Source organism: Schistocerca piceifrons, chromosome 2 (genome assembly GCF_021461385.2).
Source record: "Schistocerca piceifrons isolate TAMUIC-IGC-003096 chromosome 2, iqSchPice1.1, whole genome shotgun sequence".
Taxonomy (NCBI): Eukaryota; Metazoa; Arthropoda; class Insecta; order Orthoptera; family Acrididae; genus Schistocerca; species Schistocerca piceifrons.
This window is the reverse complement of record NC_060139.1, coordinates 414741753-414769737: the sequence shown is the minus strand read 5'-3', so window position 1 is coordinate 414769737 and position 27985 is coordinate 414741753. Positions and strand designations below refer to the sequence as shown.

The 27985-nt window shown below is 46.5% G+C and overlaps 1 pseudogene; it reads left to right on the top strand.

Moving 5' to 3' along the window:
- The first annotated feature begins 17565 nt into the window (after positions 1-17565).
- LOC124778197 lies at positions 17566-17683 on the top strand (annotated as a pseudogene).
- Positions 17684-27985: the final 10302 nt, after the last annotated feature.

Sequence of the window (27985 nt, the reverse complement as noted above, 5' to 3'; positions counted from 1 at the left end):
TACAACGACCGGCAATCGGTCAAAATGATCTCAGTTATCATGTATTATCACGCCCAGACTCTGTTAGATCTTGGAGAAATTGGAATTGTTTCTTCACATTTAGAGCCAGTGGAACGACCAAGCATTCCGTGTTCTCTTGGCAGGATGGGCAAAGGATAACATTAGTCTTCCGAGATAATGCATAGACGTGTTTCACTCTTCCTTGTATAATGGGCTCTATCTTCATTTTCTTAGATATCGATGGCTGTTTCCACAGAAAGATGTACTATTCCTATGCTACTGATAGTTAACCTTGAAACAGTCCTGTGCGGCTGGTCCCGGCGGAGGTTCGAGTCCTCCCTCGGGCATGGGTGTGTGTGTTTGTCCTTAGGTTGGTTCAAATGGCTCTGAGTACTATGGGACTTAACGTCTATGGTCATCAGCCCCCTAGAACTTAGAACTACCTAAACCTAACTAACCTAAGGACATCACACAACACCCAGACATCAGGAGGCAGAGAAAATCCCTGACCCCGCTGCGAATCGAACCCGGGAACCCGGGCGCGGGAAGCGAGAGCGCTACCGCACGACCACGAGCTGCGTTTGTCCTTAGGATAATTTAGGTTAAGTAATGTGTTAGCTTAGGGACTGATGACCTTAGCACTTACGTCCCATAAGATTTCACACACATTTGAACATTTTTGAAACAGTCATGAGCTTTGGGGCATAAATTTCTGGACAACCCCGATTGTGATGCAAATTCATTAAGTCGGCGCATTGCTGACCACAGTGAAAATTAATAATGCTAGTCGGCTTTCACAGTACGATAAAACTCCGAATATATTTAAAGGTCTGTTTTCCCCGCGATGGTCAACGTCTATCATGTCTCGTAATTAAAGCCAACCTATCTATTGCATTTTCACTGGTTTACAAACCATTTGGTCATTCCTTAGCAGTAGTCAGGCAGTGTAGGAGGTCTGTTACGTGTAAGAGTCGTCACAACAGCTGAATTTCTATGCTCAGGTAAGGATACGGGTAATATAATGTTGTTATTTCGGTAATCTCATGTATTCTTTGAGATCAGGTTAAACAAAACGTCTGCAAAAGAACTTTCTATTTGTCAAGAAGAATAGTCAGTTTTATTTAGTGGGGACAACGATGACGCTGAGTTCATCTTTAATTGTGGATCATCGAAACAGATTGCAACAGGTTGCTTTCCAAAATGCTTGCTTTCGAGTGCCAAAAGGTGAGAATCCTGGCACTGTCTCTCAAAAGTCGTTTGATAGTGTATATTTCGTAAAAAGGGAAATTCTGTTGCGCTTGTTCAGAAGGCAATGTAAACTGGTCATGAAACTAAATTTCATAACGTGGTTATAGAATTTTTGTGATTTTGGTTGCGTTCCTCATTTGTTTAAGTCATTTACCTCGTGGCTACATTTAAGTCTACGTAAATCTGAATTATAATTACTAATACAGATATTACCAATCAGCACATATTTCTAGTGGCAACTTGTTCTCCTTCAAAGCATATTGTATCCTAGTAGCACGATCACAGTCTTATTGTAACTGCACTACAGAAAGACGAAAATGCGCATCGGCGTCATGTTTCTGAAGATGATTGAAACCTTTTGATTAATACCAATGGTTTCGGACTTCATATTTTGTGTGGAATCTACAAACTCTGTAGAGGCTACGATCGGTCGGAGAAGGTCAACAACAGATGTTTGCTGCTCTGCTGTGCAGGTCCCTGATGGGGAAAGAGCTGCGAACGGCGGAGCTAATAGAAGAAGTTGGGTGACGTGTTTGCTTAGCTCTCGGAATCAGACAGCGCAGCTCTCATCTATTTTCGCAATTTCAGTTGAGCAAACAAGCCAACTCCACCGATCAACAAACATTGTGTTGATAGCGAACATCAATACAGAGCGCCATCTAGAAAATCCCCGAGGAAAACGCTGCAGTCCACATATCTCTTCTTGTAGGAGTAGATGAAATAGATACGTGTTTTAACTATAATCCAATAACATGGTTCCACGTTTAAGGAAACTACATTCATACCCAAGATACTTTCTTTCGAAAAATTTGGCTCCATCACATAAATTGTGTGCGGACTGATAGAATCCCCAAATATTTTTTAACTCGTTAGTGGTATTGAATCAGTGTTTTTCTCGAATAACAGTGAGCCAAGGGGCATTTATTCTTTATTATAATTAACACTGGTGGATTTTTATTTACGGAGATAATGAGGTTTCTTAAAAATGAAAGGCTATCCTTCACAACAGCTTTCGACGTCTCTAAATTTTTCACAGCGAATCTTATTTTCAAAACTTCCTGGCAGATTAGAACTCTGTGCCGGACCGAGACTCGAACTCGGGGACCTTTGCCTTTCGCAGGCAAGTGCTCTACCGACTGAGCTACCCAAGCACGATCCACACCCGTCCTAACTGCTTACTTTCGGATGTATAGCTGTGAGGACTGGTACCTCAGGTGATACCGGATAACGTACATTTTCCGAGAGCAAAAACGAATTCTGTAACATGGATACGTGACCAAGCCGTCCACTACTTGTGTGGTGACGGTAACGATATTTTGCACTACTTGAAAGAACGACACTGTGCTATCGTACGGGACCCCATGTACCAGCACTACTTCTCAGATTTTCTCCGAAGTGCGTTCCATTAACGAAAACAGAATAGTATCACGGACCGCCCTGAGAAGGTCTCTCTAGTTTTTCCTCCTGCATGGTAGCCGAAGAGGACTCGCTTTCATTTACATTCCCCTCACTATTATGGGGTATGCCACAACACGAGCTTTTGCGACACATTGGTGATGGTAAAACAAAAAAATTAGAAAATAAATATAAGTAAATAAGTAAAATTATATTCTTTCCTCCTTTCCCTCGATTCACTTTGCTTCTCTTGGACACTATGGCCTCCACCCTTCTTAGTTGTGACGGGGAGAACGGGACATCTTGGCCAGGCCTCGTGGCTGCTACCCCTGCCCACTTTGTCCCCACCCCTGCCCACCTTTGTCGCCGACCCTCCATTAAAAAAAATGGTAAAGCAGTTGCTCGCGAAAGGCAAAGATCCATACAGTTTTAATCTTCCAAGAAGTTTCATATCAGCGCATACTGTGCTGCAAAGTGAACATTTCACTATGTGAAATCAAACATAAATTGACGAAGATTCAAATTACTGTTAGCCAAGACGATGTCTTCGACATGTAAGAATTCTCTCTGATTTACGGAGAGATCCACCTGTCTTGTCAGTCAGTTGGCCAGCAAAATGGAGTTATGAGGATTACCTGTCAGTTCATTCTAATTCCGTTAGTTGGTTTCCTGTGTTATAAATACACAAATGAGCCAAATCATTCTGAGTACCTGCTTTATTTCCTTGAAACGCAATATGGCAGCGGTTCTGCATGGTATGGATTCTACAGGTCCTCGGTATGTTTCCGGAGACACATGATACCAGGTATCTAGGGACATGTTACGCAGCTCCCATAATTTGTGGTCCGATGGTTTGTAGGCGCTGAGTTGTCAGCCAGTTGCGCCTCAGATCAGTTCCGTCTTGTGTAGATAAGGCGAATTTTGTGGCCAAGACGTCATCGCAAATTCCCTCTCGTGCTCCTGGTGTTGTGACACGGACAGTTATCCTGTTGGAAGGCGCCATTGCCGACGGACAAGACATCAGTCATGAAGGTGGTCCGTAATAATGTTCACGTAGTCCATTGCTGTCAGCTCCCACGGAAGTCCAAGTGAATGTTCCCCGTGGCGTAATACTGCTCCCACAGTCCTGCGCGCGGTGAATCTTTTGAGAAGCCACTGGATAAGGCTATCCAGACAATGTCGCTGGGTCTGCAGCGAAGACGCATGTTCAACAACGAGCGCTAAGCTATGTGCTTCGAAACACGCCTCCGCTAACATTGTACTCTGTCGTCAGACATGCCACAGATCGTGCTTTACAGAGCTTGTTCTCTGGTGAGGCGTGGACGTCCAACACCTTGCCCCCACTCCTGGTTTTACCGTTCTTCAACCACTTTCCATCAGTGCTCACGCGAATAGCCGATTACCTCCGCTTTTTACGAGATGGTCGTTCCCAAGTGCAGCATCATAACTATCTTGCTTCATCGTTAAAGTTTATCTTCCGTGTCCTACCACTGAAGCAGCTAAAGTCGCAGCGATCAGCATATGAGTGTAGAAGGAGAACCTGGAGAGGGAATAGCAAGAGATAACTCACAATTATCAATCTGTATACAACACAGTGGCTGTCGATGTAGTTGGCACACTAAGGCATTTTATATGGGTTATGTAAATACATAAGACATAGCTAAGACTCCCGCTTAACAATTTACAGGACTGTGGTGTTGTACATACCGCCCGAATAGAAGATTTCCGTCTCGCTCGAAAACATCAAACACTCCATGCTGCTGAAGGTCAGTTCTCTTGTGGCGGGCGTCAAGAATATTACTCGACAAAGACTGTAGCAGGAGCTAAGTTTGTCTCATGGGTAGGTGCGGCCGCCTTCAGGTTGAAAGTAGCGCCCCTTTTATGTCTCATAAGGGAGAGGCCTCAGACACGGCCAACCGATTCGGCTCAAATTTGGCAGGTCACTTGTGTACAACCTAAAACGAAGGAATCTAAGATATTTTGGGTGAACACCCCCGCAATTTTGAGAAAATCACCCCTAAAGGTTATGACGAGCAATCGACTCAAAATTGGAGGGATCGATAGATAATTGTAAACAGAACATATTTCATCATCAGGTATGGGGTCCGCTAACGCAAACTTTTCCAGAAACCAAGGAAACAAACTTTTACAACTGCCGCTTCTGTACCCACATGGTAAACGCTTCTCGCCGACAGCGCCGATAGCGCAACGGCCAAGGTGCCGACGGCAATGTCGGTGCGGTCACTGTCGACCATCCAGGCTTGGGAATGCGGACCATACGAGTTTTCGAACTCCCAGCGGAAGACGTTATCGCGGCCTTCCGCCCCTATGGCACTGTACATGGCCACACTGCCGAACGCTGGGCACAATTCCAATCGTACCCCGACAGATCACCATCGATCTCCATCGTCACGTGCAATCTCACCCGCAAAGTAACGGGTGCCGCGCGGTTGTCATTTACAACGGCCAACCCCCAAGACCTGTTCCGGGTGCGCAAAGAAGGCCACCTCAGATCTGAGTGTCTTCAGCGACGAATCACCCAATTGCCAGCCGCTACCGTGGCACCTCCGGCTCCGACGACGGTTTTACCGATCACCTACGCGTCGGCGCTCTCTTCTCCTCCCACCGGCCGCCGCCCGTCGGACCATGTACCGGTGACCCTTCCAGCTGCAACGGATACCGCCGGGGCAGCCACGTCGCGCTCACAGCCTGTCGCTACTCCGGCGCCACCACCAACAGCGACGATCTCGGATCCCCACCCACCCGATCATATGGACGCCCCTTCAATTGACGTTCCCGCGACGGCCTTCCTCCCAGGGGCCGCGACTCCCTTCCGCCTTCCGACACAGAGGGACGAACCCGCAAACAACGTTCACGTAAGAGGCACAAGAGGAGGCACCGTACGGTTTCGGAGCGAGACGGATCACCTCCCCCTGATGCTCCAGGGACCGTCGGACCCGACGAGGCCTCGGAGAACCTGCACGACGATACGAATGACGACAACATGACGCCGACTGTGGCTGTGTCGAAGTCTACTCTACTGCCTCTCCCAGAGGCTCCTGAACAAATGGACTCCACCGTTGCGACTGCCGCCGAGACGTCCTCCGCCCCTACGACCGCAGTGGAACGTACGTCCATCACAACGACAACGCCTTCAATGGCGTGGAGTGAGGATATCGATGGAGACCCGGACCATACGGTGGGGCAGAGTTACCCCAGACGGAAGCCTCGTTACGCGCCTGATAACGCCGTCAGGTGGCGTACGGCACGACTCGCCGTTGCCCGACCCTCTTCATCCTCCGCTGGTGGGGTTCCCCTCCACGGCGGGGTACGGCTCCAAACCTACCGAGTAGCGACGATCAACACTAACACCATTAGCTCACCCGTGAAACTTCAACTACTGCAAGAGATGATATAGGTGTCGGACGTCGACATCGCACTACTACAGGAAGTACACTTGGCCACACTTCCAGACGTCACGGGATATAACACTTATCCTTCTCCTGGTGACCACCTGAGACGCGGAGTAGCCATCTACGCCAGAGAAGGCATTTCAGTGGCCGATATCACATACCTTCCATCTTCCAGAGGCATGGCCGTCACCATCATGGGGACACGTAGTGTCAACATTTACGCTCCGTCAGGCTCCACCTGCAGACGCGACAGGGCACTCTTCTATTCAGAAGAAATCGCCCCTTTGTTTCTTGGACGATGCGACCATTACTTGCTTGGGGGTGATTTTAATTGTGTCTTGCACCCTAAAGATCAAGTGCCCCACTACAACACCTGTCAAGAACTGCGTCTTGTCGTCCGAGATCTGTTGCTGCGCGACACTTGGGAAGTTCGGCACGCCGACGCGTCTGGACATACTTACCAGACGAGTCACTCCGCGAGGCGCCTTCATAGGATTTACGTCTCTCGGGAACTCACACCTGCAGTCCAAGGTGCAGAACTTTGGCCCCTGGCCTTTTCGGACCACTGTGCCTACATCTGCAACATTCTCCTCCCCCAGCAAGTGGTCTGGCGTAGTCGTGCACCGTGGAAGCTAAACACCTCCCATCTTCATGATCCCGAATGTCTTCAACGTGTTACCGAAACATAGGCCACCTGTGAACGTCGCTTAGCTAAGTACTGCATGACTTTGACCTGGTGGCTGGAATGTGCCAAACCTGCCATTAGATGTACTTTGATTCAGTATGGAAAGGAAGTTGCTATGTGGCGCCGGCACACTACCGACTATTTCTAAGCCGTTCTCCGCGACCTGGAAGCCCAGCCGCCCACCCCCGACACCCAGAGGGAACGCAGCAGAATTAAGGCACAAATTGTAACGTTGACACGCCGTAGACTGCAGGGGGTTATGGAGCGAACCCGACGTCAAGATTCGGCGGAACAGGAACATCCCACCATGCATCATATCGCCTCCGATAGGAAAAATCGACGACAACGACTCATCACCGATATCAACACCTGTCGCGCCCAGCACGTCACTCGATAGACCGAAATCGTTAGTCCTTTTGTCGACCACTACCGCACAATGTACCAGGAGGAGACGACCAACAACCACGATGAGGAGTCTGTGTTACCACACGTAACTCTCGCCCTCGCCAGCGACGAAGCGGACGAGCTCATGGAGACAATTACGCGTGACGAAGTCCACGATGCAATCAACAAAAGTGCTCTGAATAAGTTACCTGGTGTCGACAGATTGCCGATAGAATTTTATTGCGCTTTCCTAACACTAATGGCGTTACGGTAGACGACGATGTTTCATGAACTGATGACGATGGGGAACGCCATACCGCCGTCCTTTGTCACGGGAATTATTATACCCATCCACAAACCGACACCAGGTGTGACGACAGCACATTACCGTCCCCTGACTCTGCTTAATGCACACTACAAATTTTTTACACGCCTACTGGCGACGCGATGCCGCAATGTCCTGCCCAGCATTCTATACCCGGAACAGACAACTCCGGGTGGCTCAGTTAATATACAAACGGCCACAGGAGAATGTCGCGATTTAATTGCACTGGCAGGGGCGTGCAGACTCCTAGCCGCGGTGGTTGCCATTGATTTTGACAGCGCATTCGACAAGGTGCGGCAACTTTTTCTGTTCTCAGTGATGAACCGCATGGGTTTTCCACCAGCCTTTATCGATGTCATCCGGCGCCTGTACGGCACCGCCGAATCGCTGATTCGAGTTAATGGCCATTTGGCGGGACCAGTGGCGATCCGGCGTTCCGTAAGGCAAGGCTGTCCGCTTTCGATCCTACTGATGCCATAAGCCTGGAGCCACTCATCGGGAGTCTGACGAGCTACCTTCCTGGTCTCACTTTGCGACAGCTTACCTTATTAACCCTCCTATCCCTATCAACTCATATATGGAAAAATACAAACAGGTTTCTTCGAGATTCGAACCCGGGTTCTCCGATTCCCAGCCAGTTACCATGGCCATTGCGCTATCGGTGTTGTCGGCAAAAATCTTTTACCATGTGGGTACAGAAGCGGCAGTTGTAAAAGTTTCTTACCTCGATTTCTTGAAAAGTATGCGTTTTCGGACGCCATACCTGATGATGAAAAATGCTCTATTTACAATTATCTATCGACCCCGCCAAATTTGAGTCGATTGCTCGTCATAACCTTTAGGGTGTTGATCCAAATTATCTTAGATTCCTTCGTTTTAGGTTGTACACAAGCGACCTGCCAAATCTGAGGCGAATCGGTTGGCCGTGTCTGAGGCCTTCCCCTTGTCAGTGGAAGCACTGAAAGCGATCACGGGCAGCCGCGAAGACTTACAGTTAGCGCCATCGGATTTATTGACAGATACGAGAAGTGAGAGCCAGTACCCACGGAAAAGGTTACGAAATCAGGAAGAAAAACTAACTTCAACAAGTCGACGGTGAGCCAGTTACGGCAGGAAAGATAAGGGCAGCTGTACACCAAAACAAACAGAAGGAAATTACAATAAATATCGCATCGAAGACATGGATAAATGTGTTAATAGGAAACAACTTCTGTTCAACTGAATGAATTCCTAAGGGACCAAACTGCTGAGGTCATCGGTCCCTAGACTTGCACACTACTAAAATTAACTTATACTAAGAACAACACACACACCCATGCCCGAGGAAGGACTCGAATTTCCGGCGGGAGGTGCCGCAACTTCTGTGATATTATAAATAACAAAAAGGTAACTTTCTAACTTCAGCCACGCAGAACTGGACTTCCTAGCTGGTAAGGAATGAAACTCTGAGAAAAATTGTATTGCCTATGGGAATGAGTAGTCATATGTACGAACGAGACGATATTGTTTCATAAACTTGTTTTTACAAAACACTGAAACATCGGAATTGCAGTGTCCAGTGGCTTATTCAGACGAAACGTGGATTTATACATTCTACGCTGTGTGTAAATATTATCCATGTGTGCGAGTATTGTCAAACAAAAGTGGCGACCTCTGTTTAATTGCTACGTTATGATAAATAATATCGTGATAATAGTAAAGAGTGATAAAAGCAGTGAGTGTTATAGTTGGAAAGACAAGCGATGAATCTGAGGTGCACTGCATAGATACTAAAAGCTGTATAAATAACGCAAATTTTCATTTGTCGCTTCAGTCTGTATGCATACAAATAATACGGGTAAGGGGTAGCCTATGCAAGCAGTGTATTTTGTAAGAATAGGGTTATTTGTTTTTACTCTTGCTTAGCTTCCATTTACAGCAAAGTAAAAATTCGTTTTAGGCAAAATAGCGCCAGTAACTGTTTTTTCTACTCAGAACAGCTGCGTACTGACATATACCGTAAAGTTACGTTAACATCGGATTTGTGTGCCAGTTTATGACTTAAGGAATATTCAGATGGGTGGGAATTGATAAATTACGCATTTTCAGGGTTAGATAGACTGCGTACAGTAATATTTCATGATTATTAGCGTCAAAATGATTGTACAGTGCCTTTCGAAATAGGTTTCGGAAGGTTAGCCGACGTGGAACATTCCTGGCACGTTTTCCTGATGTTAAAAGACATGCTAAGCGGTCTTCGTTACGTAACGCGCTGATAACGGACTTTGACTCTGCGCGCATTAGCGGGAAAGATAAATAGTGTACGCGCGCCGTGGTCGTACTAACAGCGCGCGTCTGCTGGTGCGCCCGTCTAGCGCATAGCCAAGCGGGTTGCGTAACCAGCTGGCTAGGCGCCCAGCGGGCAGTGCGGCACTATGCTTTGTTAATTTTTTCAAAATTGTTGCATCCTTGAGCCCCCGATTACTAGATGTACATCTAGCGGTTCTCGGCTGACGCCCCCGGTTACAGCAGTCAAGGATAAGAGTTTATTAATAATTGTAATACAAAGTAATATCACCAGTTACAGTTGTATTTTCAGCAAGTACACCATGTCCTTTGATCCATACATGTATTTTCTCATCATTAGAAACTTTCCTATAGGAACGGGTATACAGAATGACAGCTTTCGTGACCACTTGCTGACAAGCTGCCTGTTGGCTTCCGTCTCTGGCTTTTCGGCCGATGTTTGTCTGACGATTTTTCTGCGCGTGCACATGCGAAAAAGTTTATGTTGGAATGACTGGACGATCGATCAACACCAGGATTACACGGGAGCCGATGACGGCAAAGTTGAGCGCCCCCCAAACCAAACATCATCATCATCATCATCATCACCAGGATTGCAGGTTGGGGCAGGTGGAGAAATCAGCTGTGGCAGAGCACGCGCTGAGTGAGACCGACCACGTAGTAAAATTCACCGACACAGAAGTTTTGGCTGTAGAGAAGAACTATCAGGCCCGCTTGTTCAGAGAAGCTGTAGAAAAACACAAACACGAGAACAGAGTCAACAAGAAAGAGGAAAGCCTTAAGGTAAACGGATCTTGGCTTACCGTACTACAGCGAACGACCGTCGCAGGTAACAAGAGGAGAACCGCACCGGAAATAACCGCGGAGAAGTCCTCGGACGTTGGCGCCCCAGGTACATATAGTCTGCGGCCGCCAACTCGGCTCCAGTCCACCACCGGAAGTGGAGGGGGAAACTTTGACAACGCCAGCCACTCGTGCTAGCGAAACGTCAGAAAAATCATCAGACAATCGTCGGCCGAAGAACCCGAGACAGAAGCCAACAGGCAGCTTGTCAAATATACAACTAACGTAAATTTCAGATGCTGTCTACTTCCTTCATCCTTTGTGTTTGGTCATAGTTCATTAGTATTTAGTTCCCAGATGAGTATATTATTTGTCTCTTGATAAACTGTACTGTTTTACAATATGTTTATTGAAGACCGGTTACGATCATGGAATCATAAATCAGCTTCGATTTTGCTTCTCTGAGTTTAATTTTCATTGCTCCCAGAATTCCTTCATCCTTCGAGAGTGTCGTCCCTTTTTTACCTGTGTCTTCTTTCTTCCTTTTGCAGAACTCTTTCTTTCCTGAAATCGTGCCTTCTGCGTTGCTTCGCTAAAAAGTATTCTCTGAAGTATTATGTCCATTCTAACTCCAGAGTTTTACATGTCTTTGCCAATTTCGGTGAACCATGTGGGTTTGGATCTGCAGCTGATTAGTAATTTGAATATTGTTTGGTTAGTCTGTTATTATCCATCGGTACATGTATCCAAAAAACTAGTCTTCTCTACCTTACTGCGTTAGTTAGCTATTCCATTATCAAACAGAGCTCTCTGTTTGATCTTAATTTTATCCAGCATTACAGGTCCCAGTATTTTCCTTAGCATTCTCCTTTCAACTTTTTCCAGTTTTTCAAGACCGCGAGATCTTGTTAGCTGAAGTGTTACCGCTGTATACAGTATCTCAGGTATTGCCATTGTTTAATAAGTGTCTTAGTTTCCTGTTTCACGACAAAGTTTGTGGTTTTATGTTTTTTGTCGTCTGCAATGCCCCTTCCATTTCATGTACTCTGTTTTCTATGGTTGTATTTTCTTTTGTGTTGCTTGTTATAAATTCTGTTGGGTATTTAAAATAGATTGTTTCATATAATGTGTTGGTTGAATTTCAAGGTATGAAGAGACACCATTGATATCTGTCACGAAGTGTTTATTCAAATGATTTTTTTGTCTTATTCTCTCTGCTACGTTCTGTGGTTTTGTGATATGTTCTTTGGCACTACCCAGTGAGTCAGTAATTAATACTACGACATCTGTGAAAGCTAGACGATCTATAATGATTTTATTTGCGTTTCTTCTTAGGTAAACACCCCTAGTGTTAATGGATGTTCTCCTCCTCCTTCACTACCTTCTCTAATGCACAGTTTAAAACCAGGTGTGACAAACCATCTCTCGGTGTTACACCAGATTTTATTTCAAAAGGTTTTGACAGTTCCCCCATAAATTTTGCTTTCGCTGTTGTGTCTGTTAAATTTTCTCAAAACTAGACATGATTGTCTCAATCTGTCAGCGAACTGAGTGTTCTGTACGGGCAAGTTACTCTGTAACTACAATATATGATCTGAAGATGGGCAGCTAGCCCGAAACCGGTAATTGAAAATAAAGAATATCGATCGAAGACTGAAACGCCATATTTTGTTAAAGTTTCTTTAAATGTTTCTGTTGTTTTACTGTCGAATCTGAATAATTTCTTTATAAGGTTGAATAGTGGATTTCTATCAATTGAGCCATACACCTTTTTAAAATTTACAGAAGTTATCACATATTTCAAGTTTCTGATATTCCTCATTTTGTGTTTGCTCTCCACCAGACCTTTCCTTCCTAAAACCTGATAGATATTCTCCTAGTGGTGGGTCGAGTTTTTTTTTTTTTTTTTTTTAGGCGACCAGAATGGCGTTTACTTTGCTGGTTAAATAGCAAGTATGACATGTGAAATCAGAATAGATATTTTTCCACTGTAAAGATGTTCCATGATCGAAACCGGTCTTGAATAAGCATATTGTAAGACAGTGCACTGTATCATGTATTTCCCAAAGTATCTTTAAAAGTGCCATGGACAAGATCTTACACGCCAGTGACAAAAGCGAGGTCGCTTTATAATTGCTAGGATCAGCTTTCTTTCCTCTTTTATGTAGCGGATGTATTACTGTCGATGTACATTCTGATAGTAAGCTGTTTGATGTCAAAATTTCAATAATATTTTCGGTTAGACATAGAATAATATTGTCACTAAGGTGTTTACACAATTCCACAACTATATCGTCTTCTATTGATGCTTTGATATTTTTAAGTTGTTGTATGATTTCTCTGATTTCTTCTACTGTTGGTGGCTTCGAGTCTGGTAATATTTGGATTATGTTATCGAAATGAAATTCTTATGGTAGATCGTAGTTCTGTAGCTCTTAAGTTGTCCCTAAGTATTCTGCAGTTCTCGGTGTTATTATATGCATTCTTCTGTGTTTTTAGATGTGAAAACTGTGAACTGGGAGGTGTGTACTTCTTTAAACTGTTTTTAACGTTCTTTTTGTTGTTCTGCTTAAAATGTGGCTCAGTTGTCGTTATTTCATCTTTTATATGTTTTAATCTGATCTTATGATGCACGTTTCCTTGCTTCGATGAATTTTATCCTGTTCTTATTATTTTCATTTGCGTTTCAGCCATTCCAAGCTCGTTGCCTCTTCATAATTACCTCATCAAATTTATCATTCCAAAAGGCATCTTTTCATTTCTTTTTCAAATGAATAGTGAAGGTACTCAATACAAAAGTTTTCCAAGAGCGCCGGTTTAGCTTCAGATCACTACCTACCTCTAATTAAGTACAACGTTAGACCAATATTTAGAGAGGAGAAGAGATACCAAGCCAAAAAGTTTGACATAGAGACATTATCAAGAGAAAATGATTTCAAAATATAGCTGAGAAAAAGGATACTTAAATGTTGGGAACAAATTCCAAAAGGCACTGTTCAGACTACAGAAGAAACTATTCCTCTTAAAAGGAAATGGAAAAATTCTTGGTGGAATGATAATTGTAATAAGTTAATTATAAAGATGAATTTATTATCAGTTCATAATCCCAAAAGTTCAATGCTGTCACCGTCTTTTATCTGTACGTCCCTAAATACAATGTGCATCCTACGAGGGGACGTATAACAGGTTCTGAAATAGATTAACGAGTCATTCAAAAGATTAATGACAATGAACTACATACAAACCTAGAAACCTGTACTTGATTTGCTACTTATATGTGTCCTCTAAGAACACCTCTAAGAACACCTCTCTCGCAACTGAGAGTATTGTTGATAAAAAATTAATAATAGCCAGAAGCAAAATCATGGGTCCTAAGATGGAAAATTGTGGAGCAGTACTAGTAATAACATTCGAGTCGGATTATGAGTGATACCTTAATCTTTCGTAATGGTACGCTTTGTTTCCTGCTAAAGAGATATGATGTGGGTATAATGAGTTACTGTAACGATATGTTTTGTTAAACTGTGCCAGAAGACAAAAGGAGTTATAGTTTGCCATTTGCGGCTTAAAAAGTTGCGGTTCCCGCCCTCAAACGTCTTTTTGTTTTGCACCTGACGGTAACAACAGCTTGCGAACTCGTCGCCGGTGGCGCCCTGGCGCGGCGGTGGAACGTTTTAGCGTGCGGAGCCAAGTGGTGCGGACTGGGGGCGGAAGCGCTGCGCCAAGTGAATTACGGTGGGGGCGGCCTGGCTCAGGAAATGAGCAGTTAGCGCTCGCTCCCTGCCGCCGCCGCCGCCGCCTCGGGAGGACCGCAAACAACAGCCGCGCCCCTGGCGGCGGCCGCGGGAAGCAGCGCACCGGCGGCGTCGGCGCAAGCAAACGGGGTCATCGCTACTTTCCTTACCTGCATCCGTGAGGAGCACACGATAGTATCCATCGCTGAGAGCCGGACGTTACGTAAATTAAAATGCAGTGGTGTCTGCGTAGCTACAGCACATTTGCAGTACAACACTGCACTCTCTGCACATAAAAGAGGTAATTAAGGAAACGAACGAAATATATGTAAATATGTATGGAAATGATATCTGTGTTAAACTCTGGCGCGAACTTTATCAGCAGCTTCAAATTGTATTAAGCAGATTACTTAAAGTGAAGTTCTTAGGGTATAAAGACGTTTTAGACGTTTTAGAATATCACAATGTGTGTAAAATGCACCAGCTGAAAGACGTAGTCAGTACCTTCACTGCGGGATAACAGTGGTGATGTTACTGATACAGTGCCATAAAAGCAGAGTTACTAAACACAGCTCTCCGAAATTTCTTCACCAATGAAGACGAAGTAAATATTCCAGAATCTTAAACAAGAACAACTGCCAACATGAGTAACCTAAAAGTAGATATTCTCGGTGCAGCGAAGCAGCTTAAATCAATAAAGGCAAGGTCTACAGCCCGGCCGGCTGGAGTGGCCGAGCGGTTACAGGCGCTACAGTCTGGAACCGCACGACCGCTACGGTCGCAGGTTCGAATCCTGCCTCGGGCATGGATGTGTGTGATGTCCTTAGGTTAGTTAGGTTTAAGTAGTTCTAAGTTCTAGGGAACTTATGACCACAGCAGTTGAGTCCCATAGTGCTCAGAGCCATTTGAACCATTTTTCTACAGCCCAGACTGGATACCAGTCAGGTTCCTTTCCGAGTGTGCTGGCACAATAGCTCGATACTTCTTAATCATAAACAGTCGCTCCCTCATCGAAATATCTGTACCTAAAGACTGGAAAGTTGCACAAGTCACACCAGAGCTAGCAGGGATAGTGGAGTAATCCGCTGAATTAAAGACACATGTCACTAAAATCGATTTGCAGTAGGATTTTCTAATATGTAATGTACCCGCCAGGGTAACCGAGAGCGCTAACGCGCTGCTTCCTGGACTCGGGTAGGCGCGCCAACCCCGGATCAAATACGCCCGGCGGATTAACGACGACGGCCGATGTGCTGGCCAGCCTGGATGTGGTTTTTAGGCGGTTTTCCACATCCCGCTAGGTGAATACCGGGCTGGTCCCCATGTTCCGCCTCAGTTACACGGCTCACATCTGAACACTTTCGCACTATTCCATGGATTACACTCGACGCAGTTGGGGTGCACTAATTCTGTCCCGGGGGTATGGGGTGGCGGCAGGAAGGGCATCCGGCCACCCCTTAAACATTAACATGCCAAATCCGATTAACGATGGATGACCTGAGTAACTGCGGGACAAGGCTCAAGCGATAGAATTTCTAATATGTACTGTATTGGAACATTATGAATTACCTGAAAGGAAACGATGACAAATACCCAACTCGGACTCGGAAAATATCGATCTTGTGTAACACAAGCAGCTCTCTGTGCTATGGACAGGGATGTCATATTGTTTCCATATTTTTAGAGTTCCAAAAGGCTTTTGACACCGTTCCTCACAAACGACTTCTAATCAAACTGCACACCTACCATGTATCGTCCCATTTGTGAGACTGTATTCGTGATTTCTTGTCAGAAAGGTCTTCGTAGTAACTGGCTGTAAGTAATTGAGTAAAACAGAGGTAATATCTGGCGTTCCCCAAGGACGTGTTATAGACCCTCTGCTCTTCCTCATCTACATAAACGATTTATGAGAGAATCTGAGTAGCTCTCTTAGAGTGTTTGCAGATGATGCTATCTTTTACCGTCTTGTAAAGTCATCAGATGATGAAAACTAACTGGAAAATGATTTAAAGATATATGTACGGTTCGAAAAGTGGCAACTGACGCTATGTAATGAAAAATGTGAGGTCATCCACGTGAGTACTAAAAGAAACCCACTAAACTTCGGTTACATGATAAATCACACAAATCTAAAGGGTGAAATTCAACTAATACTTAGGAATTACAATTTAAATTCAAACGATCACTTAGGTAATGTTGTGCCGAAACCACACAAAATACTGCAATTTCTTTGCAGAATACCTAGAAAATTTAACAGTTCTACCAAAGACACTGCTTACAATACGCTTTCACGCCCTCTTTTGGAGCACTGCTGTGCGGTGTGAGATCCGCATGAGATAGGGCTGGCGGAGGTCATCGAAAAAGTTCGAACAAAGCAGCTCTTTTGGTACTATGGCTAAACAGGGAGAGTGCCACGGGCATTATACGGGCATTAGGGTCTCAGTAATTAAAACAAAGGCGTTTTTCGTTGCGGTAAGATCTTTTAACGAAATTTCAATGTTCGCACTGAGAATTACGAGTGTTCGTTTCTCCCGCGTGCTGTTCTAATGTAGAAGGTGGTTCGATGAACCCTGTGTTACAAACTTAATTGTGAAGTGCAAAGTAATCATGTACGAGAGATGTAAGTAGAATTAGCGACAAAATATGTTGTAAGCTTTCCCTCACCACTTAAGCCTCAACAGTACTTACGTTAGGCAATGTGCGAAGCGGTAGCCACCAATACGAATTATCTGTTTCAACCGAAATCGTTCAAAAGTTTGTCAAGCCTTCTTTGTGTATGGCTATGCTATGCAGCAAAGTAAAATATTTTACAAAGTTTTCGGTTTCGTCAGGGCCAACTTGAGTATTTTTAAGTAACAATTGCCCCGTATTTGTTCTTATACCAAAAGCGACAATTGTTTGTTGACTAACTCACACTGACGTGTCAATTTTGGATGAGACATGGTCCAATTTGATAGGTCTTCAAGCGGCACCGTGCATCACCTAGCAATGCATTTGGTAACCTTTCTACATAATCTTTCTACATTTCAGGAAACTGTCTCTAACTGCTAAATTGAAGAGCACTTTGTTCAAGCAGTTTGCATAATTTTGATTTCTTGAACACTACCTTGTCATTCTATTTGGCGTAGCAAGGAATAACTTGGAGTCGTGGGAGCTTGCAAATCGACTGAGAAAAAAATTTCTGGTAGTTGTAGTACACACCTGCGGAACACTTGGGGCACTTGACTTTAATAATCATAAATTGTGTTATTAACATAAGTAACAGACGTCACAACGGTGTTATCATTTTATTGCAGAAGCTAAATCAAGAAAGCCAATGGCCTTGCCGCAGTGGTAACACCGGTACCCGTCAGATCACCAAAGTTAAGCGCTGTCGGTCTGGGCTAGCGCTTGGATGGGTGACCATCTGGTGTGCCGGGCGCTGTTGGCAAGCGGGGTGAACTCAGCCCTTGTGAGGCAAACTGAGGAGCTACTTGATTGAGAAGTAGCGGCTCCGTTCTCGGAAACTGACATACGGCCCGGAGAGCGGTGTGCTGACCACATGCCCCTCCAAATCCGCATCCAGTGATGCTTATGGGCTGAGGATGACACGGCGGCCTGTCGGTACCGTTGGGCCTTCATGGCCTGTTCGAAACGAGTTTAGTTTAGTTTTAAATGAAGAAAAGATGGCGAAGTTTGAGGGACTGTTTTCGGAAAAAGGGGAAAAAAATTAGCGATAAAACACGTGACAAAGGTGCGAATATATCTAATCAGTGTCATCTTTTCGCCAGCCGCGGTGGCCGAGTGGTTCTAGTCACTTCAGTCCGGAACCGCGCGACTGCTACGGTGGCAGGTTCGAATCCTGCCCCGGGCATGAATGTGTGTGATGTCCTTAGGTTAGTTAGGTTTAAGTAGTTCTAAGTTCTAGGGGACATATGACCTCAGATGTTAAGTCCCATAGTTCTCAGAGCCATTTGAACCATTTTTTGTCGTCTTTTCACTCGGATGTTCTTGCCGACAGACACCGTCAATCCAAACAGCAGATAAAGCAGCATTAACGAATAAACGCAGAGATATGTTTCTGAGGTTAGGATACAAGGAATACCGAGGCTAATCTTCGTAGTGAAGAGAAGTTAACCTATCGTTTAGATTATATTCTTTGACATGGATCAAAGCAAGAAAGTCAGACAACGCCTTCAACGTAAGACAAAAATTCAAGAACCTATGCAGATGTAAGGTTTAGAAAGTAAATGATGACGCACATAAGAAGATGAGTGTACGCGCCGGACCAATGAACGTTCTCTTGGAAAGACGGAAATGCCGTGTGGCTAGGGCCTCCCGTCGAGTAAACCGTTCGCCTGGTGCAAGTCTTTCGAGTTGACGCCACTTCGGCGACTTGCGTGTCGATGGGGATGAAAGAATGATGATGAGCACAACACAACACCCAGTCCCTGAGCGGAGAAAATCTCCGACCATGCCAGGAATCAAACCCGGGCCGTTAGGTAAGACATTCCGTCGCGCTGACCACTCAGCTACAAGGAGCGGACAACGTCCTCATAAGAGAACAAGAGCAGCAGGTCATATTTCAACAATATTGAATTTCAGTAATAGCTGGGGTAAGAGGTTGCTACGGTCTTGAGGTGGAGGAGCTACAATGGGACTTATAGGGTAGCGCTCGCCATTGGTGGACGGAAAACGCATCTGGAAGATAACAACAGTTGTGTTCAACTTGGTGATGCAACATTCAAGCATGCGACGTGGAGGGCCTACCGACCGCTGCAGAAGCCGGTTGTCGGCAGCATGACTTGCCGTGACGTGGGCGCCCATATTGCTTATTGTTGTTTTGTCCGCTCAGTAACACTGGACAGTGTGGTGGCATGCAGCAAGTGCCAGCGGCGTGTCCGTCTATCAGATTTCTCTTGGAGACGTCAGGACCCGGAATAAGAGCTCACCTCTGCGGGCGACGATGGTGGGCACTGGAACACTCGCCCAAGTGGCGGAGCACGTAGGCCTGCACCGCCCTGTACACGAACCCCTCACAAGCTAGTGGCGATTGGCGTGGCCGTTGCAACGTGGTGGGAGGTACCAGACTGCGCATATCTCTGCTAAAATAAACGATTATTTGTGATAGTTAATAACACGTGTGTTATGCCCTTGGTTGGCTTCCAGCCATGTACGAATCAATACCCCTGTGGTTCACCGACGTGGAAACCACTGCGCTGCACTTCTACTACGTCACCAGGAGTACAAGGTGCCTCTCGGCCTGTCCCGTTGTAATAAGCCTGTTAATGAAATCGGCATACCATTGCTCAGCAGCCGTCGATTGTCTCATGGTTTTCGTATCAGCGTGCTATTTCCAAGTTAGCACCCAAAATTTAGAGGCGGCACTACAGTTCGTCATCTGAAACTGTGTTCTGGATAGACAACGATACCACTGGCTATGAATTTAATCCTCAGTAAATATGTCGTTTTAAAAAATACTTTTTTATATTACTTTCGAACACTTTTGTGTTTTTTGTGAGTGAACTCTATGTTTGCATTTTTTCATACGTACACTCGACAGCAAAAATAGTGGGTCACGCCTGAATTCCAACGTGTAGGCAGCACCTGAATGTATGCAACCAAGATAACATAACTGTGTTGCACATCGTCGCAACCCTCCACAGTACAGTCTTTGTAAGATACACAATAGGTACCGCGAGAGACTACTAGGGAACACCAGTCTTTATGACACTCCGTATAGATGTAAAGTAACACCATGATAGTACAGAAGAGATCAGACAGTCCTTAACGTTTGTAAACTAAACTTAATTTCAATAAGTGAAATTTCAAACTTTATGGGACAACCCATTTTGTCACATAAATCGTTAAGTAATCCTTAGGCACAATTAAATATTTGAGACATTATATGGATATACAAAGTTGTGTGGCAACTGGAAACACGTTCTTTGCTGTCTAAAAGGTTTACCCAACACATGCTGAACATTGTTCAACGTTCAGCAGGAAGTGGTTTCGCATCAACATTATGTAATTCAGTTGAAAGAAAACGTGATTAACGGCGGCAAGCACTCTACAGAAATCCCAACTTTAACAGCGAATCACAAGTAATATCATTGTTAACATTACTCATCAACAGTTACTTGTACACAAAGTTGTACTTTAAATGACATGACTAACGTCTTCGTTCTGGATCCGGATGCAAACCCAGATCGTAAAGCCATTGTTAACGAAGCAAAGGTTCGTGTCTTATCGAGACTCGATCACTAGGCAGAAAGATACGTCAAATATTGACGTTTGCACCAGTATAAGTTATCAATTCTCAACTTGAACGTAAACGACAATGTTTGCACGAAACCAGGAACCCTAACATGACAATTACCTTCTTTGTAATTAACCTCGAAAGACGTTGTATATTGTTGCATTGTCAAGCAACAAAAGATTCACATGTTTAAAATTGAAATGCCATCATGTAATGCTGGTGACAAGGATGCGAACATAGCACCTAATCGGATTTTTGAATAAGTACGTAAAATCAGAATGCAGATATCACAGTTTGTCACCAGTAGTGAGGTTGGAACCTTAAATGACGACTGAAGTTGTGTTGCCTGACCGGGATTCGAACCCGGCTCCTACCGCCGTCGTTGTCTAACCAGGAACAGACGAGAAATGTCCAATGTTGATCCACCATCAGCGAGACGTGCGCACGTTTAACTAGAAATAAGGCGACGAAAACGTCTATGCTGACTGAGAGTCGTACGCCGCACACATGGTTATGAAGACACGTTAATAATCAAATTCTTAGTCAGTAGTATCTAGGAGTAGCATGTTTAGTTGCAAATCTTAAGGCCTTTCTCATCCCTAGTAACGTGTTGCCTAATATCTGCGATATCATGGTGTTAAAATGGTTCAAATGGCTCTGAGCACTATGGGACTTAAAATCTGAGGTCATATGTCCCCTAGAACTTAGAACTACTTAAACCTAACTAACCTAAGGACATCACACACATCCATGGCCGAGGCAGGATTCGAACCTGTGACCGTAGCAGTCGCGCGGTTCCGGACTGAAGCGCCTAGAACCGCTCGTCCACCGCGGCGGGCTATCATGGTGTTAATTTACAAGTGGATTGACTGCCGTAAAGAGCAATGTTCTCTAGTAGTCGTGTATCATTGCGATGTAAATAGTGCCTCAGCAGAAAGTAATTTCTGTCGTGCAGCACGTATTCTTTCAGAGACACTGAGTACATGCTATAAGTGCACAAAACGTGTATTATATACTACGTATATACTATTATTTGGAGAAGCTGCCGCCAAACCTGTTAACTTTTACATTCCGCTTAGTTGTCGTGGTTGAATACACTTTTTCTTAAGGCTACATATAATGCAGAGCGCTTACAAGAAAGAATAATTTCCTGCGCCATGCTATTGCTAGCTAGGTGAAATATTTTGTGGTAGCTATGTTTAAAATGAATATATTTTTGAACGTATTGTTCGTCAAATATTTGAATGAATAGTCAACTGTAGGTGTGCCTGCACATGTTATAGCATAATAGCTGTAGCTGCGTTAGTTTATGCTACAGACTTGGGTAGATCATGTGTAACTTTTGATCCTTCAAGGGGTGATCGTGGCCTTGCGGCCCGGGTCTGTACTAGCCGCGGCTCGCGAGCTACGGGACAGCCAGGCTGCCCGAGGCGAGACGGAAGTGAGCGAGCTGGCGGTGGCGTTGGTGGGCCAACAGCCCGGGACGAGCTAGCACGGCTGCGCCGCATGCCTCTGCCTCTGCCGCTCCGTTTGAAGTAAATATGTTTACCTCCTCTCTGGGCATCAGTATAAGAGCGGCAAGCAGAAATGCACATCAGGCTGTCTGCCGTAATGGCTCACTGGGAGAGGCCTATTCGAGATAGAGTCGTCGCTCTCATTGAAGAAGGAGGATGTTCCATCAGAGAAGCTGGCAGACGGTATGGCGTACCACATACCACTGCAACGAGATGGTGGAGAATCTGCCTTGAAAGAGGCACCACCAGCAGGGCTCCTGGCTCAGACAGGAAGAGTGTGAGCTCACAGCAGGAGCCAGCCGAAGTGGCCGTGCGGTTCTAGGTGCTGCAGTCTGGAACCGCGAGACCGCTACGGTCGCAGGTTCGAATCCTGCCTCGGGCATGGATGTGTGTGATGTCCATAGGTTAATTAGGTTTAACTAGTTCTAAGTTCTAGGGGACTAATGACCTCAGAAGTTGAGTCCCATAGTGGTCAGAGCCACTTGAACCATTTTTTTCACAACAGGATGACAGGGACCTAGTGTCTAGGAGCAGAGAAAATCTCTTTCTGAACGCGAAGCAGTTGCGGCGGGAAACCAACTTCCCCGGCTCTAGTGACACGAGTCGCCGAAGCCTGAGGGACGCTGGACTGCATGCACGACGATCCGCCGCTCAGCGATGACAACGTTTTATACCGGCTAGCATTTGCGGAGCTCCATCTGAGGGCGTCGTGGGACGACGTTATTTTCACTGATGAGAAGGTGTTTTCCATCAGTAACGACGGTCCGCGAATCGTTTACAGGCCGCAAGGGACTCGCCATCGACGCGAATATGTAACCACGACGTGAAGAAGTGGCCGGATTTCTGTTACCTGCTGGGGTTGGATTTCTGCGAGAGGGAATTCTTCACAGGATAGAAGGAACTCTGGAGAGCGTGCTAAAAACTCAAATGTGTGTGAATTCTTATGGGACCTAACTGCTAAGGTCATCAGTCCCTAAGGTGACACACTACTTAACCTAAATCATCCTAAGGACAAACATACACACCCATGCCCGAGGGAGGACTCGAACCTCCGCTGGAACTAGCCTCACAGTCCACGACTGCAGTGCCTCAGACCGCTCGGCTAATCCCGCGCGGCGGACAGCGTGTAGTATGCCCACATATTGGAAAATGTGATGCTTCCATCAGTGCGAATGCTGTACGCAGAAGGGGACGTCACATTGCAAGAGGCCCATTCTCCCATTCACAAGTCTGCATTTCTTCAGCAGTGGCTCTGCACGATTGGCGTCAACGTCATGGACTGGCCGCCACGGGCGGCTGATATGAACCACACGGAAAACATGTGGGCTGAGGTCGCCAGAACATTAACAGAGAACTGGCCACGAAACCAACCAACTACGCTGTTTGGGACTGCGTCCTGGAAGCATGGGAGGAAGTTGCTTCTTCAGGGTGTTACGTCCGACGGCTTATGCATTCTATGCCAAGACGCATGATAGAAGTACAAAATAATGAAGGATTCTGGATAAAATATTAGAAACCTTAAAATGTTTTGTTATGTCATCTTTTTCGTCGTTTTTCCTCATAGGGAGCTAGTGGAAGATCGCGTGGCAACAGAAAAGATACAATATGGGTTAGTTTTCCTTTGAGCTGCCTTTTTAATTCAAGTGGGTTTCTTTTGAATATACAATTTGTTAAATATTCTATTCTGATTTCATTTATACCCTGTCTAGATACTTACAAACTAATCAGCGTAGATGGACTCTGTCACAGTAGTTTTTGTTATTTCAAATACATCTCTCTCTTCCCCTCCATCCATGAATACACCCTCCGTCCTCCACACAATACGCAAACGATTTCATATTATGTTTACTCGTTGTTAAATCTCCTCTATTCTCTCTCACACACTCTCTCTCTGACACTATCGCCGCAAGTGTCCTTCTACTCCATTCCCCCAAAACTTTATACACAAATCTAGCGGATTCCATTGACGCTACATTTTCTCTTTTAATTGCTGCTGTCTTTACTCTCTACCATTCCTCTCAACACCTATGAAACCGTATTCTTTGATTTCCCCTTCCCTATAACCCATTCTTCGTTCTGAAAACAGTCCTTCCGTATCTCTCGGTTCTAAGATAAAACTAACTGTGGCACACATCTAAGTAAGCAATACTTTGCAAGCATTTCACGCTTATATTTTGCACTTCTGCACTTCTATCCATTCCCAGATCCCGCTCTCCGTCCTGTTACCCGTCCCTTGACATCTGCATCTACATCTAAATGAATACCCTGCAGTTCATAATTATGTGCTTGGAAGGGGGTGTGTTGTCTGATGGATCAGTGCGGCTCTCGCAGCCGAGCGAAGCAGACGTGCGGTGTGTGCTCTCCGCTGTCAGAGAGAGCCCGCGCGCCTTGTTTACTTTCTTCGGCCGACACCAACGTGACGCCGTAGCGCTACAAGACCATGGCAAACCAATACAGAATATCAACCTTGAAATTCACATATCGGAACGACCTTACCCGACCAAAGGCGCTCGAAGTCGAACGCTTTTTATTAAGAGGAAGCCAAGATCCCGGCTGCCGACATTGTCGGCATTCACTTTTCGATCGTCAGTAGCACGGTCCATGTAAAGCTCATAAACGAAACTACATGCGACAATGTGCTTCGTGAGATGAAACAAGAACTCCGCTTCTGCCACGCAGATGGCAATGTTGGCAACGTCGAGGTCGGCCATGCCGCAATGGGACTGCGGACTATACGCATATTCGAACTTCCATTTGAACTCCCGGCGGCAGAAGTTGTAGCGGCGCTCCGCCCATACGGCACGGTAGACGAACACGTGGCTGAAAAATGGACCCAGTTTAAGACGTATCCAGTACTCAATGGAGTACGCCAAGTGCGCATTGATCTCCAACGACACGTGCCATCCTATCTACAGATAGGAGGATGGCGGGCCATAGTTATTTATGACGGCCAGCCGAAGACGTGTTCCGGATGCGGCAAGGAAGGTCACCTTCGTTCTGAGTGCCTCCAGCGTCGGATCACACAACTCCCACCGAAGGACGTTGCACCACCAGCGACGAAGACTATTCTACCCGTGACTTACGCGGCGGCGCTCACGACGTTCTCCACACAACAAATGGTTCAAATGGCTCTGAACACTGTGGGACTCTACTGCTGTGGTCATCAGTCACGTAGAACTACTTAAACCTAACTAACCTAAAGACATCACACACATCCATGCCCGAGGCAGGATTCGAACCTGCGACCGTAGCGGTCGCACGGTTCCGGACTGCGCGCCTAGAACCGCGAGACCACCGCGGCCGGCTCCACACAACAGACACAGCCGACCGCTTCAGCGGTACGGGAATCACTTTACACGGACAAAAACCTGGATGATCCGCCGACCTGGCCAGTGATGGAAAATAGTAATACGACTCTGGAGCTACCGAACGCGACAGACATTGATGCCAGCAAGATGGCAACTGATTCCCTTATTGTACCGACCGAAGCGTTTGTTCCGGCGGAGCGTGAGTCAGTGCCGTCTTCTGATAATGAAGGCCATATACGGAAACAGCGATCACCGAAACGCCGAAAGCGCCGTCATCGGACCGTGTCGGAACACAGCGGTACGCATTCGGCCGGGGAAGAACAACTGACCACTCAAGACGCCAGCCGCGTAGCTGAGGCTGTTTCCACTGACTCCAACCTTGCAGAACAGACAGAAAAACATGCAGCTTTCGAACATCCGCCCATTAACAGAAACAGTGAGCAGCGGGAAGGTACCGGTGCAGGCAGCGAAGTCGCCCGGTCCCTTACTATCAAACATTCCGAGGGTATGGAACGTGAACAGACATCTGCGCCCGCTTCGTGGGCCGAGGACGTCGAGACACAAGATCCCGATCCGCGGCCAGCTGAGGCGCCGCCCGATTATGCAGCATAAGCAGAACAAGGAGGACCGCGTTCGGCGGGGGTTGACATGCTCGCCTCTCTCCAACATCAACATGGATAACCTCGCCAAAACAACGCGTTGCCAGGCTTACCGCCTGGCGACAATGAATATCAACATGATCAGTTCTCCTGTCAAGATCCAACTTTTGAAAGAAACAATACGAGCCGAGGGAGTTGACTTTGCTTTACTACAAGAAGTGAAAACGACTGCACTCCCGCACTTTTATGGTTACACCACACATGTGACGCCCGGTAGCCCTGCAGACACCGGAGTGGCAATATTAGTGCGTGATGGTATTGAATTACCGACGTCACGTATCGTCCCTCCGCGCGAGGAATAGCATTTACGGCGCTCAACACCCGATTCATTAATGTTTCCGCGCCGTCGGGTACCACAAGACCTCACGACCGCGCCAGATTCTACTCCACAGATGTCGCTCCCCTTTTCCTTGGACGATACGACCACAGCGTCTTCGCCGGCGATTTTAATTGCGTACTTCACCCCAAGGACCAAATCCCACATTACATGCCTTGTCCGGAACTGGGTGCGATGATCCAAGAACTTCACTTGTGCGACACGTGGGAAAAATTCCACGGTAGCCGCTCTGGCCACACTCATCTTACCAATCATTCGGCCAGCCGGTTTGATCGCATATACACTCCTGGAAATGGAAAAAAGAACACATTGACACCGGTGTGTCAGACCCATCATACTTGCTCCGGACACTGCGAGAGGGCTGTACAAGCAATGATCACACGCACGGCACAGCGGACACACCAGGAACCGCGGTGTTGGCCGTCGAATGGCGCTAGCTGCGCAGCATTTGTGCACCGCCGCCGTCAGTGTCAGCCAGTTTGCCGTGGCATACGGAGCTCCATCGCAGTCTTTAACACTGGTAGCATGCCGCGACAGCGTGGACGTGAACCGTATGTGCAGTTGACGGACTTTGAGCGAGGGCGTATAGTGGGCATGCAGGAGGCCGGGTGGACGTACCGCCGAATTGCTCAACACGTGGGGCGTGAGGTCTCCACAGTACATCGATGTTGTCGCCAGTGGTCGGCGGAAGGTGCACGTGCCCGTCGACCTGGGACCGGACCGCAGCGACGCACAGATGCACGCCAAGACCGTAGGATCCTACGCAGTGCCGTAGGGGACCGCACCGCCACTTCCCAGCAAATTAGGGACACTGTTGCTCCTGGGGTATCGGCGAGGACCATTCGCAACCGTCTCCATGAAGCTGGGCTACGGTCCCGCACACCGTTAGGCCGTCTTCCGCTCACGCCCCAACATCGTGCAGCCCGCCTCCAGTGGTGTCGCGACAGGCGTCAATGGAGGGACGAATGGAGACGTGTCGTCTTCAGCGATGAGAGTCGCTTCTGCCTTGGTGCCAATGATGGTCGTATGCGTGTTTGGCGCCGTGCAGGTGAGCGCCACAATCAGGACTGCATACGACCGAGGCACACAGGGCCAACACCCGGCATCATGGTGTGGGGAGCGATCTCCTACACTGGCCGTACACCACTGGTGATCGTCGAGGGGACACTGAATAGTGCACGGTACATCCAAACCGTCATCGAACCCATCGTTCTACCATTCCTAGACCGGCAAGGGAACTTGCTGTTCCAACAGGACAATGCACGTCCGCATGTATCCCGTGCCACCCAACGTGCTCTAGAAGGTGTAAGTAAACTACCCTGGCCAGCAAGATCTCCGGATCTGTCCCCCATTGAGCATGTTTGGGACTGGATGAAGCGTCGTCTCACGCGGTCTGCACGTCCAGCACGAACGCTGGTCCAACTGAGGCGCCAGGTGGAAATGGCATGGCAAGCCGTTCCACAGGACTACATCCAGCATCTCTACGATCGTCTCCACGGGAGAATAGCAGCCTGCATTGCTGCGAAAGGTGGATATACACTGTACTAGTGCCGACATTGTGCATGCTCTGTTGCCTGTGTCTATGTGCCTGTGGTTCTGTCAGTGTGATCATGTGATGTATCTGACCCCAGGAATGTGTCAATAAAGTTTCCCCTTCCTGGGACAATGAATTCACG